Here is an 18,172-nt window from a genome sequence, read left to right as displayed (position 1 = left end):
AAAATAGCATGTGTTTTAGCTTAAGCCCCTCACAGTCCACTGGGAAACATATTTGAATACACAGTGATAATGCAGTGATACAATGGTGGTGGTATATAGGTGAGAGTAAAATGCTATGAGAAAATGAAGTGCTTATAAAACACAAGAAGAGAAATGTGTAGGAAGAGTCAACAAGTGAACTGATTCTTGGAGGAAGAGAGGTAATAAAGCAAGTTGTAGGTCAGGAGGTAAAAGATGAGATACGGTCTTCATGGCAGTGACAGAAATACACACGATGGTATGGAGGTGAGATCTTATGCTTCTATTATGTCCCCAATATTCAAGGGAAATAGGTAAATTTCTATGCATGTTTATTTATGTGATAAATAAATTAGTCATCCATTAGCCACTCTGGTAAATTTGAGCCATATTAATGTCTGAGGTAGTTAGTGTGGCAGAAATAAAGTCAGATTATCTGAAACTCACTCAGTAGAACTCGCTATAGAATATTTGAGCAAAACTTTCTCAGTTGGCCCCTATTTAGCTGACAAAAACCATCTTATTAAAAAGAAAGAAAGAGAGAAAGAGCACACGTGCAAGCTGAGTGTGTGGTGAGTTGCAAGCTAAACTATCAGCTTAGGGCACCATCTTTACTTGGAAGAAAGCACAAACTGTGTCCATCCTGATTTGAGTATGTGGCCGACATGTTTTCAAACTGAGTGAGATGAGTATGTTACTACAAGAACAACCACGAAGAGTAAAACTTGAGCGTCCAACCTAAATTAGAATTTTGGAAAAATTGTATTGGCCACCATGGGTTTGAAGCTGTCACAGCCTTTCAAGTATTTTTAGTTGGGATGATTGACATTGGCAGGTGTTATTATTATTTTTTTTTGGGGGGGGGGTTGCACAACAAAATTTGTCAACATTTGGGAGATCTGCATAACTGAGTGAATGAATCTTTTTCAAGGGATCATGATCCTACAAAATCATACACATGTAAAAGTTCTTTTCAAAAGGCAAGATAGGCCAATGCATTTAATGGAACAAACTACAGAAAATTTATTGGTAAGGTTTCAGATGCCACATTACAACAAAAATAAGACACTACTCTGAATTGAGTTTGAGTGTAGCTTCAGTGAATATCTACAAATATCTAAAATGATTATTAGGTAAATACTCCTTCTTCCCAATGATGTATCTATATTTCTGTGTGAGGCCATATTTCCTTACTATGCTTCACCCAGAGGAACATATTGAAACAGATTAAAAGCAGAACCTGTATGAGAACCCAGCTGTCTTCTATTAAGCCAGACATTAAAGAGATTGGCAAAACTGTGAAACAATGCCCCTCTAATTGAATTCTTTTGTTTTAAAAATATATAGTTATTTTTAAATACGTTATTTATGTGAATATGTTTTGGCATATTATTATTTTGAATAAGTTATTTAATATTTTAAAATGTTATGAGACTAAATTGCGTAGATAGTAAATATTGATAGAGATGATAAAAACGAAAGTTCTTTGGAATCCTCAATAATTTTTGAGAATGTAAAGAAATTTGACATTAACATACTGAGAACCTCTGTTTATTAGTTTCCTAGGGCCGCCATACCAAAGTACCACAAACTGAGAGGTTTAAACAAGAGAGATGTATAGTTTCATATTTCTGAAAGCCATAAGTTCAATCAAGGTTCTGAGTAGGTCATGTTCTTCATGAAAACTCTGGGGGCCCGTCTATTCTATCCCCTTCTCTTAGCCTTTGGTGTTGCCCGGAATCTTTGGCATTCCTTGGCTTGCAGCTACTCAGCTCCAAATTTCTGGTGTCTTCTCTCTGTGCATCTGTATATCTCACATGACCTTTGTCACTGTGTGTATCTGTATCTGTGTTTCTTGGGCATCAGTCATATTGCATAAATGCTCCCCACCCCTGCCTACCGTGGTATGACCTTATCTTCACTTACATCTTAATTAAATCTCAAAGACTGTTTGCAAATAAGATCCCATTCATGGGTACAAGGAATTAGGATTTCAGTAGATCTTTTGGAGTGTATAATTCAACCAACAATAGCTTGTTTAATAGACCCACTTAGCATGAAGACACATTGCCTTATACCTTTTCTTTTCATTTGTTGTTCTTTCATTGATATTTTTGTAAAATCTTCTTTATGCTGTGCTTGGTGCATAGTTGACACTCAATAAATGATTGCTGAATGAATTGACTACTGAATGAATTGATTAATAAGACCTAGTGGGGACCCTGGAGATTCCTTGGTTATTGCTTCTTTGCATCTCTTGAGACTTCATTCAAGGATCTTTTATTTTTATGGATTGTCTGACATAGCTCCCTACTTGATTTCCTTCTGGAAATGTAGTGTGATATATGGAATGAATGTGGGATTATTTACAGATAGATTTCCCTGTTCACAATACATTCTGTTAGGTGGACGATTTTGAGCCCGTTACTCCACATCCCTGACCCTCATTCTTTCCCTGTAAATATGAGTAGATATAACGCCTTCAGAAATTTTGTAAGAATTAAATTAGATGGGGTGCCTGTGTGGCTCAGTGGGTTGGGCGTCTGACTCCTGGTTTCGGCTCAGGTCATGAAAAGTTGGTTGCTCAGATGAGTCCACTATAAATTCTGAAAGACTGGGAAGGAGATGTATGTTTTTCACAGGTCCTTAGGTGATGATGGTGTGTATACAGGCTTGAGATGTATCTGGAAAATACATACGAGGAAATACATACCAGGAAAAGCAGGCTGATTACGTGCTCTGCTGGAACGAATGTCGCTTTGTTAACCTACCTGCACATCAAAACATTTCATTTTTACATGTTTTGTAAGTTTATTTATTTATTTTGAGAGGGAATGTGAGCAGAGGAGGGACAGAGAGAGAGACGGAGAGAGAGCATCCCAAGCAGGCTCCACACTCTCAGCGCAGAGCCCGATGGGGGGCTCAAACCCACAAACCACGAGATCAGGACCTGAGCCGAAACCAAGTGTCCAAGGCTTCACTGACTGAACCAACCACCCAGGTGCCACTGGATACGAAAACCTTTAGTAGCCATCTCAGATAGGGCAGACCCACTTACGGTGACAAATTATATATAATAATATACTACGCATTTCTCGATAAGAGACATTATAATTGATTTCTTTTTAATTTTGTTTTTTGTTTGTTTGCTTTTGAAAAGGGAGTTTGCTGAGAATGGCTACATCTATTTCCTTTTCTTTCCAGTGGAGGGCTGCTTTTTCATCAGAATAAGAATTGAAACTACATCTCCCATTAAATAAAACCATTGACAATTTCCTGCATGGAAAGACACAAAGGCCTCCTTGGAGGTGGGGGGGGAGCATTCTTCCCAAACTTAAACTTTGAAGTTTTGTGTACATTGTAAAACTCCCCGGCTCAGTGCCTGGCAGATAATAATGGCTCAACAATTGCTAGATTCTCTCCACCTCCGATGTCTTCAAATAGAGATTTTAAAACCCGGATATGTTAAGATCCAATAAGATGTTTTGCTTCCTTTTTTTCCAGACCCTCCTGGGTATGCAGTGGGGACAATGTGTCAGTAGTAGTTTGTATGTATCTATGGTAGTTAGAAGCACGCTGAAGCTATATACTTAAAGCTAATTATTAACAACTCAAATAGCATTTCAAGAGCAAAGGGAATCAGAACTAAATGCTTGTGTTTTAAAAATGATGGAGCAAAGCTGTAATGTTGGCACTTTGCGGTACTTTGTTATCTACTTGTCTGTACATTTCAAGAAAATATTTCTGCTTTTAAAGTTCTAAATGAGCTAAAGCTTAGCTTCAAAGGGCAGCACAGCGATTCTTTATACTTTTGTTTTATTGGTAGCACAACGGCGTAGAACATCTGAGCCCACGTTGCAAATGACATCCTCTGGTCTTTTCCAACAGACACTTTCGTCCAGTGTTCTTTTGAAATCAAACAAAATCTTGGTACGCTTTTCGCCCAGATAGCACAAGCTTGAGATCTTTCTGTAAGGTGGAATCGAATTTTAAAGGAGGCAGGAGCCAGAAAGAAAGGAGAACCCTTCGAATCTTCCGGTCACTGCTGGGTGAACCATGGCAGCCTGACTACCTGAAAATGCTGCCTGGTTATCGCGCTTTAGTGATGGCTCCAGACGGGGTCACAGGGTGGCTCAGCTGCCTTCCCGGAAGGGCTCTACTCTAGACTTGTTTATCGTACTTGTTAGAGGCACCCACTGCTTCATTGTCTCTGGCCACATGTACAAGAGGAATAAAAAAAGGCTATGCGATTTTCTCCCAGCAATTGGATAGAGTCCCTTGAGTGCAAAGAAGATGCAAATGTGTGGAGTTTAGCTGCAGCAGTCTTTAAAAAAAAAATCTTAACGTTTTCACTCTTTTTTAGGATTATCATGCAATAAAATTACCAAGGATGAGGATGTACTTTTAACTGGCACGTTAAAGAAAATAAAACTACAGAAAGCCTTCCATGTTCTCCTTCAGGGGCAGTCTATGTGAAGGGGAGGCTTCTTTCTTCCTTATTTAATTCCATTTAGTTAACATATAGGGAGAGACGTGTTAAAAAGGGCGCCACGTTCTAGAGAAGGGCCCTTTTGCGTTCCCACAGCCCCAGTAGCACGTTGCACGTGAAGACGCGCGTCTTGGATTTCCATCAGATTTATGAGCATGCGACGGCACCCAGCAGGTCTGCAATTGTTGTACCAGGCTGTGTATGAGGCTTTTCTATAGAAGTCTAAGTGGGTTAGGTTGCTAGCTACTTCGAGCACGAAAAGCATCGAATGATAAAGAAGTGTGTGGTATACGTATGTGTAGGTATGCTAACATGCGTAGACACACGGGTTTAGAGTACATCTCAGGGGTGCCTGGCTGATTCAGTTGGTTACGTTTCCACGTCTTGGTTTTGACTAAGGTCAGGCTCTCATGGTTCATGAGATCGAGCCCCGTGTTGGGCTCTGCGCGGCCAGCACAGAGCCTGCTTGGGATTCTCTGCCCTCCCCCGCCCCTCTCTCGAAATAAATAAATAAACAAAAAAAAATAATAATAAAGTGCATCCCAATAACTAGACAGTTGAAGTGGTACAATCTCCAAATTAAAGTATTTAGAGTTCATTTAACACATAATTATTAATTATTTCCTACATATATACCTGACACTATGACATTAACCAATGCAATTAAGCACATGACATGGCCATCTGCTCCCTGGAGCTCAGAATTTCTAAATCTCTAGTATTTTCACTTCACCGAAGGGGTAAGCCACAGCGTGTGTTGAATTCTATCAAAGGAGGACGAGGGGAAACACGTCACAACAACTGACCAAGGATCAGGGCAAATGAAGGATATACATGTTGCAGTCATTTCCAACATCATAAATGGCCAGCGCTTTAAGTACCACAGAACCTTAAAAGGGCTCAGAAGTTCACATCAGAATCCGACAACAAATCTTCTTTATCCCCTTCTAATTGATTCCACGGTTTTTATTGCCAACTAACAGTACAAAAAAAAATCTTCAATTTTTCTTTTCTTTCACGTGAATATTAATATTTTGAAGTAACTTTTTATTACATTTTTTAAAGAACTGCATAGCTAACGGATCATCAAAAAATGATGAAAGAGATTTTGTGCCTAACTCCATAAACCAAGAACTATTTAAATAGATTTCCTTTAGAAAAATCCCGAAGACATTTTCTTTAAAATTTGGTTTGAGTTTATTAGTATAGGAAATAATCTATTCTGGGTCTTTGGGGATAAAAAAAGATTAATCTTACCAACTAAGACTTTATATCCCAGTGGTAGAGATAACACCAGTGTATAAGTCAATATAATATAATCTACGAGGAAAATATTAAATATAACAATAACAGTACACTTACATTTTAAAGTGAATTCAGAGGCGAAATTCTTTCAGAGGATTTAATTCTTTTCAATGAATCTTTCTTGACCGGATGGGATATATGAAAAATTTTGCTATGTATTGGGATTTTGAAGATGAGTTTGGAATAATCTTTGGCCTCAGGGTGGGTAATACACAGTGGAGAAGATAACTGTGAATCAGGGAATAGAAGAGAGGGAAGAATGCAGAAATGTGAAGATGTTAAAAAACAAACGAGTTTTCCTGTTTTTGCTGGAAAATATTATGAGGATGGGCACCCAAGGCCCACTAATGAGCACATCAGATAGGAATGCCTTACTGAGGGAAGCCTACTTGAAAGGGACAAGTAGAAGGAAAGATTGGAAAATCGAACAGAATCAGGTGCCTCTGAGGGCTCCAGTCTAAGCATTTGAAATGTTCAGACTAAAGAAACCTAGAGATAGGTAGAGACTTGTTTGTAAGTGAAACCACTGGATGGGAGGGAAAGGATTTGAGGAAAGTTATGAGGGGGTCATGGGGTATTCTCAGGGGGATTGTAAAAAATGGAGGCAAAAATGCCTCCCATGCAAGATTAATGCTTAGGTAAAAAAATGCTCCGAGAACAAAAAGGGGGTGGAGTCAAAGCTCAGGCCCAGTATTGAAACATGGCTGAGGTGGAGGCTGGTGCAATTAATGCAGAAATAAAGGAATTGGAAGAAAGACTTTGGAAGAACTGGCAGACTGAACTTGAAGTGCTGGTGACTTTCTATGGTGACTGTCCAGCAGACAATTACCAATGTGGGGCTGGATCTCAGGAAACAAGCAGGGGTGGAATACACATTTGGTAAATTATCTGAAGAGAACTGTAATGTGCAGTCACGAGATTTAACAAGATTGCGATGAGACACGAAGCCAAGGGTAGATCTCAGAACAGCCACGGTGGGAGTAGGGCAATGAGACACAAAAGGAAGCAGGCAAAGGAAACAGAAGAGGGCCAAGGTTGGGAAGGGAGTTTACACAAGGCAGCATGGGGTCAGATGGCAGGGCATAAAACAATGTCCCTTTTGGAACGCAACCCGTGTTTTGTTTGGAAACAGCCGACATTTATGTTTGGCCCTCATCTTTACCAGGTATAGGAGGAATGACCACTGATCCTCAGACATCCCTATTTTGACAATGCATTTGGTTTTCCCTAAGGTGAAACACTGATGCCTAGAATTATGTTTATAACTAGGGTGGATTTAACAGTTTCATGTCACTGTATGGACAGAAATACTAAATCCAGCAAATTACTTCCGGACTTACGCATTTTAGACAGTTGATCTTAGGTAGAGGTAATTAAGCTTGACAGCAGTCCGGCGTTGGAGAAGCTTCAACACCTATAGTGCAGTATCCTGGGCCACACAGGAGACCTGGAAACAAAATAGCCCAGGATTTATGGAGAAGGGGAGTTTGTGTTTGGCTCGAAGTCACTGATGCCTCAATGAAAGAAGATCTGAGATACTAACTCAGTGCTGTGGACCCATCTCCCTGCTTTCTTCTTTCTCTTTTTATCTTTCCTCTCTTCTAAGTCTTAGGTTAATCTAAGTAGTGGAAATTCACACTTACATAATGAACTAACATGACTTCATTTGAAAAAGTAGCATTATATTCTCAAAAAAAATTTTTTCTCACCACAGCACCTACATGCACACGAATAGAGAAATATATTTAGGAAAGGGATTTTTCTTGACTCCAATTTTCTCTTTCCATCTCAAATACCCCCATTCCCACTATACACTGCTTTGTTTTTTCTGGTTTAGGTCTAGGAAAATGTAACATCTAAGTATCATGACTTAAGCCTCTAAATATGTGTGTGGGCTGCATTCATATTTGCACAAATTCCATATTTCATGTCTCTGTCTATTCATTTGTTTTATATAACAGATTCATTTATTTTAAATAATGCTAAATTATTTTCCAGACTATTACAAATTGGTCTGTTTATTTCACCCTCACAAAAAACATAAGGGTATTTCTTGGTCTTTACGAAGATATAATACTTTCTGTTTTCTTAGAATTTGAATTGTAATATAGCTGAACTTCTTAGAAAAATAATTTGTTCCAACAAACAAACAAACAAGCAAACAAAACCAGCACCAGGATCCCAACCACCATCCAATTGTGTGATCACTGTCTTCAGAATCTCAGGCTGCTTTTCAAGTCCCTGTTTGTCTTTCGGGTGACTTTTCTTGTGAAAATAGGTTACCTTGTTACTCTGAATATCAATGACAATGCCCTTGACTCCCTCTTGATAGCATGGAATTGAATTGCTCTTCCATTGAGTGTCTACAATAAAGGATTTATTCAGCAGGCTGAACATGGTGTCATTTGAAATGGAGAAAGGAAGCCTTCATTTTCATTCCAATTAGCAAAGAAGGGAGAGAGCTGCTCTCTTCCCCTATTTCTCATTGCCTTGGAAAGGAATGGCACCGAAATTGGACTCCATCACCTGCCTAGACTGGTAGAAATCAACTATATTTGGCAGGTAAGAGGCAGTTTGTGAATACGGAAGCCTGGCTTTCAAAAATGTCTGTGGTTAGTTATCAACTTGTTCCCCAGAGGGAAACACAGTGTGGTGATCTTTCCCTTAGTGGTAAGATTTTTCTATGAAGCCAAGTTAAGAGTGGAATAGAAGGAGCACGAGGATGTGCTGTGTTTGCCTTGTGTAAATAAAAGGTTCCATGTTGCATGCTAGCTGTTCTTTATTTTTTAGGACAGACACCAAGGAGATACTAATATGGGTAAATGAAGACAATTGCTTATTTTCCCTTATATGTGGGTGCGATTTTTCAGTAATTGCGTGATCTTACTTTTATCTACTCCCTTTCTTGCCATCAAATATATATTTATGTTGGGAAATTTTGTACTTTGTTTAGCTGCAAAAGATTAATTAAACATAAAGTCTCTGAGCAGTTTAAAAAAATGCTATTTGTACCATATAAAAGCGTATCGTGTGCTCCAATTAAGTAGTTTCAGAGGCATATTAACTTCACCAGAATAGAAAAAAAAGCATAAAAGGTTTGAGATGCAAAAAAACAGTGATGTATACAGTCTGAATTTTGTCTACTCTTGTCTTCATATTTGTCTGAATGAACAATAAGACTTCAGACCTCTTTCATTTCTCTGGTGCAGATCAATTCAGGGAAAGGCAGAATTTGAGAAGTTGGGGGAAAAAAAAGAAATACGTGAGGATAGATTTTGGAAGTTACAGATGAGATAAAATGATAAGGCCCGATGGAAAAGGGCTTTGAGGTTTCCGAGCAATTTTAGAAGAATAGTTATAAAGAAACCGTCATATGACAGTATTACAGTGGATAAATATAATGAGGGCAGGGCTGAGTGATTATTTTGCACAGGAGTTGGCATGACTACGTCAGATAGACAGATAGTAAACATAGTGTATCATCAATGCTTTAGAATTTTTCTAATCAAGAAGATGTTGTAATTTGAAAAAAAAGTTACTCAAGGTAAAGTGATCTTTTGTATTATAGCCAAGGAAATTACGAGAAAGACCTGATGTGAATGTTAAAAATGTTGTTTTGTCACAAGTGTCTTAATTTGAATAATTAAACATTATTTTTTTATGATGAGCGATTCTGAGCAAACCATACCTATAGTAGTGTCATGAAAGGGGATGCACACCAATTCTATGTTGTATGCCTTCTATACTCGCTGATGTTCTGTGGACCGATAGAGTCTGTGAGTGTAAGTTATGTATACAATATGCACGGACTAATGACTGGGGAGGGGGGTCTTGAATATCAGGAAGTAAACTGAAATGAATCAAGTCAAAATCTGGTTAAGAGCCCTTCATCAGCTGTTCCTCCCTATTATCCCAGACTGCTAACCTTGATTGGGTAAAATGATGTGGGTCTAAATGCACATCAGGTGCAAAACCTGAGTCTTCTGTGGCCTCATTCTGGATGAGACCCCTAGAACCACCATGGAGGGTGCGGGAGTTTCCCAGTAAGCAAGAGTGGTAGGGTTTTCCTCGTTGCTACACAGAATTGTTTGGTTTTCTCTCTATAGTTTTAATTACAACCGGAATGTTGAAATTACAACATAAAGATCAGTTGTTCTGTCCATTCTTTTGGTTATTCGTTTAATCACCTAGAACTGAGTCTTCAACTTCCTGCATCGAGTATCGGGCTGGATGCTGGCACGAAAGGAGAAGTGGAACACATGGTGCTCGTGGTCATGGATCTTGGAGTCTTCTAGAAATCAAACAAACGTAACAAGAAAATTACGGTCAGTTATTATAATGATAATCACAATGCCAAGTTCCGGAAAATACTGTGAAGAGGAGGCGGGGCCAGCTTGGTCAGTGCACAGCCTGCGTGGTTGTTCAGGGTCCATTGTTTAGAAGGCCTAGCTCTGCTGGCATCTTCGAAGTTGTAAATGATTTTCCAACAAGGGGCTTCGTATTCCCCCTTGGCATTGGACCCTGAAAACTATGTAGCTGGTTCTGAGAAGATGCTACAATAGAGAAAAACAAGGGAATACTTAGGTTAGATATGGTAATGAGGGAGCACTACCTTGGAGAAGGCCATTCCAATCACGTTTCTCCTAAGTCCTAAGGGTAAGCGAAAAATAACCAGACCAGCCCTTTCCCTGTTCCTGTACTGCTTGTGGCTCTGGTTAAATGGGTGATGGTCACAAGAATGAACACATTAACTGGTAGAAGGAGGCAGATGGGTACCTGATATATTTCCACCCTTTTTTGAAAACTGTGAAGAAATCCTTTTCAAACATGGACAAAGGGTATAAAATTCACAAAACAGTAAATAAAATAGGCCAACAAAATATTAAAAGATGGCTCTCTCAATAATCAGAAATATAAAAAGTAATCCAACATCAGATAATGGACTTGTCAAGTTGGCAATAAAAAAAAAATGTGAAATCCAGATTTGGTGTGTTAGTCAAAGTTCTTGTTGCAGGAAATACAGGTTTATCTGGATTATACTGGGATGGTTTTTAAGAAAGTAGTTAGATAACTCACAGAGTTGGGGAGGGGTATTAGAGGGCAAGGCCTGAAATCGAGCTTGATAGAGTAGTTCCCCAAACCATGCTTAGGAAAGTTTTCCAATCAGGGCCTGGCAGAATGGCTCTCGCAAAGAAAGGTGGGAAGAAGAAGGGCCATCCTGCCATCCACGAGGTAGTGACCAAAGGAGACACCATCAGCATTCTCAAAGACATCCAAGGAGTGGCTTTCAAGAAACGTGCCCCTCAGACACACAAATCTGGAAATCTGCCTTTGAGAATATGGGAGCTCCAGATGTCCACAATGACGCCAGGCCCAACAAAGCTGTCTGGGCCAATGGGACGAGGAACGTTCCAGACCATATCCAGGTGTGATTGTCCAGAAAATGTAACGAGGAGGCAGATTCACCAAACAAGCTGTATGCATTGGTCACCTATGTACCCGTCACCAGTTTCAAAAACCTACAGGCAGTTACTGTGGATGAGACGTAGCTGCGCTGATCGTCAAATAAAGGTATAAAACTAAAAAAAAAAATTGTCTTGAAAAGGAAACCACCACAGCTGCTAGTGTCCCATGTAACGAAAGTAAAAACCATCGTCATTTCCTTTCCACTTACGACACTTCTGGATCAGGAAACTTGAAACCGCTTTGCCCAGCATCCTGGTACTCATTCCATTATGGCTTGCAGTACAACAGATTTTGTAAAGGGCTTTTTTCCTCAAGCCACCTGCCACACATATAGTATGACCCATGTTACAGCAAAAAAAAAAAAAAAAAAAAAAAAAAAAAAAAAATGAACTGGACTCCTTGAGAGCCCAAAGTCTGTATGTATCAGAAGACAGAATGAAGCCAGAGGTGAGAAAATATATTTGCAGCTTGTTTGACAAAGAACTTCTATGTAAAATATCTAAAGAATTCCAAAAATCCAGTGGAAAGGAAAAGGACACAATAAAAAAAGTGACACGTAGAATTTATCTTATAAAGCAGCAATTCCATTCCCAGGTGTATACCCAAAAGGATTGAAAACACGAACTTGAATAGGTACATATACACACGTGCTTGTAGCAGCACCAGTCACAGTAGCCAAAAGGTCGAAATAACCTAAATGTCCAAAAGCAAATGAATGGATAAGCAAACTGTTGTATACATACGATGGACTATCCTTCAGCCATAAAAAGAAATGAAATAGTGATACATGAGGCTACATGGGAAAACCTCCAAAATATTGTTATTTATACCCTCACATCCTTCCAAGGGCATTCTAGTGGGAAAAGGTCAGGCACAAAAGGTCACACATTATATAATTCAATTTATGTGAAAGATCTGGACTAGATCAATCCATAGAGACAAAACACAGATTGGGGTTGGCAAGGGGTTAGGATGGGTGGTGAGTAGGAGCATTGTTCAGTGGGTATGGGTTTGATTTGCGTTGATCAAGGTGCTTTGGAATTACAGGGAGATGCTGTGTATAATGTGGTGAATGTGTTGGATATCACCAAGGTGTTCAATTTTAAATGCTTAATTTTATGTTATGTTAACTTCACCTTAAAAATTATTTTTAGGGGCGCCTAGGTGGCTCAGTGGGTTAAGCGCCTGACTACGGCTCATTTCAGGATCTCACGTCCTTGAGTTCGAGCCCCATGTCGGGCTCTGTGCTGACAGCTCAGAGCCTAGAACCTGCTTCGGATTCTGTGTCTCCATCTCTCTCTGCCCTTCCCCTGATCACACTCTGTCTCTGTCTCTGTCTCTCTCAAAAATAAACATTAAAAAATATTTTTTAGATGTATGGTCAAAGACATATCTGCTTCACCAAAAAAAAAAATTAAAAATTAAAAAAGATGTATAACATGAGAGCCAATATACAAGCGACAAGATCAACATTATTAGTTGATGATTCCTTTATCAAAACAATAGAAATTAAAACTTCAGTGAGCTACCATTTTACACCCATGGGAATGTCTGAACTAAAAACGAAGTATGACCAAAAACATTAAATGTTAGAGAAATGAGGAGGAGCCGACACTTTTCATATTTTGCGGGCAGGAGTATCAAATAGTTCAACTACTTTGAAGAGCAGGCTCACACTCTCTTATGAAGTTGAGCATACAGGCAACATGATGTATCAGCTCCACTCCTAATCACGTATCCAAGGTAAATGAAAACATATGTCCATAAAAATGACTTGTTCAAAAAAGACTCATAGCAGCTTAATTCATAAGAGCCCCAAAGCAGACATAATCCAACTGTCTATCAGTAGAAAACTAGATTAAAGCAGAAACAGGAACAAGAACCCCCTGTGTAGACCCATGTAATAAACTACCAGTCAGCCAGAAAAATGAACACGCTACAGATCCACGCGGTAGTGTGGATGAATCTCAATGAGGACATTTTAAGGGAAAGAGACTGGTTGGGGGGCACCTGGGTGGCTCAGTCGGTTAAGCATCTGACTTCAGCTCAGGTCATGATCTCGGGGTCCGTGAGTTTGAGCCCTGTGTCGGGCTCTGTGCTGACAGCTCAGAGCCTGGAGCCTGTTTCAGATTCTGTGTCTCCCTCTCTCTCTGCCCCTTCCCTACTCATGCTCTGTCCCTCTCTCTCTCTCAAAAATAAACAAACATTTAAAAAAAATTTTAAAAAAAGAGACTGGGCATGCAAAAGGATGTACTGATTATTTCATTATATAATGTCCACATACTTTCACAACTCTAGTGTCAAATCAAAAAGAGGTTTTGGGTGGGTGCATTAAAAGGGGAGGCAATTATCACCCGAGGTGTTGGAATGCTCAATATAGTAGGGTGTCAGTTGCTTGAATGTAAAGAATTACCAAAGTTCATACAGCTGAACGCTTAGGATGTGCCCATTTCGTACATTGATGATGCTATTTTCCCTTTGTTAAACTCTGTGATTTTGTTCCACGTATCTCCAACATAACTAATTTTATGACATTATATTGCTGTGGACAATAGTGTCCTAGCTATTTCCCTTCCTATAACAGGAATATCTATCTATCTATCTATCTATCTATCTATCTATCTCTCTATCTATCCAGTTTGAATATATATTTTGCTGTTTTTCTTTCAAAGATGAGTATTATACCTGTGCCCAGTCTCATTTGGCATGCTAATAGTCATACACCTGCTGATTTGCCATCATATGACATAATTTCCTAAAGTGCCACCTGTGATCGAACATATTGTAAAGCTTCAATGTAAAAACTTTATGAATATTAAAAGCAAATGCTAACGCTTCCTTGAATGTACTTGGCTTCAGATGCTACTCGCCGTGCCTAACCCAGGTGTTGATTTAAAATTCAGTGGCACAAAACGATTATCTATCATTCTCAATTATCTCATATTCTTTTAATTCTTGATGCATCTAAGACAGAAGCCTGGGAAACACTTCCTTTCCAATTGACCATATAGCACATTTTGTCATTAAAGGCTGATGCTTCATCATTTGGAATTTCATTCTAAACAAAGATTCATAAGTGAGCTGAACAGCAGCTGCCTTGTCAGGTTTGTGAAAGGGAAAAATTAAATCTACTATATTTATTCCAAGCTTCCTCTGTAATGGATCTCATATGAGAGCTTAATTTTATTTTCTGTTTATCAGAAATACGGCCTATCAAAGACACGGTATGCAGGTAATTATGTAAAGCCATCACACAGATGGCGGGTAATAATAAGAAATTGTTGATGAAAATCTGTCCCTTTAACAAGCAAAGAGAAATGGCATTTGACTCTCCTTCTTATAAATTATAATACCTAGTGCTTGTTAAGTTTTTCACCAGAAAAAAGAGATCTGGCACAGATAATACTTTGAAGAGGTGAAACAACTCACAGTCTTTCATGTATTCTATCAGCGTAGCCAGGAGACCTTGACAGAGACTGGGTAGATGATAGATGATAGATAGATAGATGGATAGATAGAATGATAGATAGACAGATGATACATAGATACATAGAAAATTAAAATTGTCCAAAAGTATGCAGCCACACACTCATGATGAGTCATGAGGATAAATGGATGACATTTATCCTTCCCAAACAATTAACAATTTTTGTTTGTTTATTTATTTTGAAAGAGACTGAGCAGGGAGGAGGGGCAGAGACAGAGGGAGAGAGAGAATCCCAAGCAGTCTCTGTGTCTTCAGCGCAGAGCCCCATACGGAGCTTGAACTCATGAACAGTGAGATCATCACCTGAGCTAAAACCAAGAGTTGGACGCTCAACCAACTGAACCAAGGCACCCTTATCCTTCTGCAACAATTTTTTAAAGTGAACTTCTTGGACGCAGATTGTGGCATTGGCCCACGACTTCATTTTTAGTCTCATGTGTACTGTTCTTGTTAAAATGGTAGATGGGTAGGATCATTAGTTCAAATTTTTGTTCCTTTCTTCATTGAGAAGTATTTTTAAAGAGACCGACACGTTCCGGGCACTATGTTAGTAGAGTGAGCTGTGAATAGGACTGACCGGGGCTCTGCCTGGAACCGGATGAGTGGCACATAAAATGAACAGATGGTTACTTGATTTACTACAAGTCTCTGAAATGAGTTGAAATTCATCAAGCGTGTGTTCACTTTATCAGTATTCACCTAATACTCACTCTCGGCCAGCCCAAGGGGGTAAGTGAGACTGAAAGGAAAATGGCCATGAGGAGCTTCAATCCGGGAAGACCAGAATGGACATTTTTCAACCTCCCCACATTTATATGTGCTAAGTTCTCACCACTCTGAGTGTCCCTTATTATGTGTAAAATTAATGTTAGTTACAGTAGTACAGCTTAAGTTGTCACCATTACCATTGTCATCATTGCCATCATTGTCCTCTTCATCGTCGTCCTCATCGTTGTTGCTTTCATCATCGTCGTCATTGTCACCATCATCATCATCATCACCATTGTAGTTGTTAAACCCACTGCACCCATTAAGCCTTTTCACCTATTTCACGTGTATAAGTCCACCATTCCGCAACGGGGAAAAAACCAAATGGTTGAAACAGCCATGAAATGAACAAAAATTTCTACTACTGTTTTGTGACATATTCTGAGATAATGTCACGAATTATCAAGGGCAAGAAAGAGTTGAAAATAATGATCAGAAAAGCAGATGACATCAGCAGCGCAAAACAGTAATGAAAATTGTTAGTTAAGACACATGTTCATGCTATACATAGAATATTGATTTATTGAGGTGCAGACCTGTGTAGACAATTGGTTAGAGCATTTTTTGTTTTGCTTTTTTTGGATTTTTCAGATACACACTCCCTATGAAATGCCAAACTCAATCAATCACTTAGGAAGAGAATAGGCATAAATGTAGGAACAAGGGGCCGCTACAGGAGTGCGACGTTATTGTAATAATTTGCAATGTAATTTTAGAACGACTTGCTATAGATTTTCTTAATCTTGACGCTATTGGCATTTGGGGTCAGATAACTATTTGGGGGGGAGGGGGTTCTGTCTTGCGCATTGTAGGGTGTTTAGCAGCGTCCCTGACCTGTATCCACGACATTCCGGTACATCCTCCCACAGCGGTGACAACCAGAAATGTCTCCATACTGCGAAATGCCCCGGAGGGGGCAATAGTGTCACGTGTTGAGAACCACAGGCTCTAAAGAAATGATCAAGAAGTGGTCAAGAGAAATGGTTCGTGCTTACAGACCTTTGTCCGATAGATAGAAGCTGTGGGGAAGCATGACCAGGATAAAAAGCAAAAGGTCAATTATTTACACTTAACGTTCTGAAACCATCTGAATACGATCTGAAATATATGCGCAGGCCAAAACAAACGGAAGCAGTCAGTAAAAACGCCAGAAAAAGTAAATTAGTTTTAAAATACAAGCAATTCTCTCATTTAGTGATAATAGAGAGTCTTCGTTATGAATTTTGTCTATCTCTCCACATGTTTAAACATCGTACTTCTTGGGTTGCAAATATAAATGAAGTTACCAGCTGTACATTTTGTCTATCTATGCAATCATATTTTGACATTTTTTTTTTAAAAGATCAAACGTACGTATTCTAAACAGGTCAGTGTCCCTTTCCTCAATTACCTAAACAGCATTTATCTTTATAAACTTACCTTAATGAAACACCTGGTGTCTTCCAGTGATTTAAAACAATTTCCCAGGCATTTTATCGGTCATTTCAACTCATATCAAGTACAGAAATTTCCCAACTGGTTAGGATTTATTTATGTCAAATGTGACATTCACTTAAAGTATTTTAAAGGTGGACAGAGGGGCCGTGTGAAGCTCCTACTAATTGTTTAGTTTTAAGAAATACATTAAAATGACAGATGTACGTTATTATTAATATAAAGATGTCAAAACAAATACTGAAAATCCAAATTATTTTCTTTGGCTACATATGATGAAAAAAAATTTTTTAGATCCCCTTTTATGGTAAAATGGGAAAATCCTTCCCAAGTGTATTCCCATTTGAGTTAGTGATAGTGGTGTTAATGGCCAACACCAACTCATTCTGCTGTTACGTTTATGTTGAATTAAGTGCGGGATTGAGACTTGTTCCTGTGTGTGATTTAAAGTCAGTCCCTGACCCCCTGCTTCCCCACCCCTCTGTGTAGATTTAAGCTCGCTCTTTTGTATCCCTCTATACTGGTCTTAATCCACTTTGAACATTGACCATGGACTTCCTCAATACAGCTTGAAACAATAGAAGCTATATTTAATAGTAAAAATATTAGTAGCAGAAGATTCTTGTAGGCCTTAAAGAGGGGGGAAAAACTTTTCTTTGGTTGTATTTGCAGGGAGGGGGTGGATACCAGATTATATTAAGAAAAAGGAATTTCTTTTGAAGAAAAGAAAACGTGACTTCTTTTTCAATGGGTATGAAACTGACAATCCATGGTACAAAAATAATGATGGTTCCAAATATGTAAAGAATTTAGACATAACATTTCCAAACGTTTTGTAATAAGCATATGGAATGCATTGACCAAAATCGCCATCAAAGAGAACCTAAATGAGCTTACAAATCAGACATTTTTACATCAGGAAAAGGATTTATATCAGGAAAAGGCATACGACAGCACATCAGCAAACAGAGTTATAAGAAAAGCGGACAGTCTCTTTGAGACACATGACATTTTCAGTTCATCCATCTAAAATATAAATCTATACTTTTAATTAAAATATGCCTCCTGAAACCTGTGCACACGGCTGTGCATGCTTACAAATATGCTGGGCTTGGCCTAGGGCATCATCTACATAGGAGTGTCGAGTCCTTGGCTCACTAATGAGAAACATGCAATCCTAGAAGGAAAAGTCAGAGAAATATCTA

At 38.9% G+C, this 18,172-nt stretch overlaps 1 pseudogene; it reads left to right on the top strand.

Moving 5' to 3' along the window:
* Positions 1 to 10,990: 10,990 nt before the first annotated feature.
* Positions 10,991 to 11,526, top strand: LOC125933941 (60S ribosomal protein L31-like; annotated as a pseudogene).
* Positions 11,527 to 18,172: the final 6,646 nt, after the last annotated feature.

Source organism: Panthera uncia (genome assembly GCF_023721935.1).
Source record: "Panthera uncia isolate 11264 chromosome A1 unlocalized genomic scaffold, Puncia_PCG_1.0 HiC_scaffold_16, whole genome shotgun sequence".
In the NCBI taxonomy this organism is placed as follows: domain Eukaryota; kingdom Metazoa; phylum Chordata; class Mammalia; order Carnivora; family Felidae; genus Panthera; species Panthera uncia.
The sequence above is the reverse complement of the archived record's forward strand: the minus strand, read 5'-3'. Positions and strand labels throughout refer to the sequence as shown.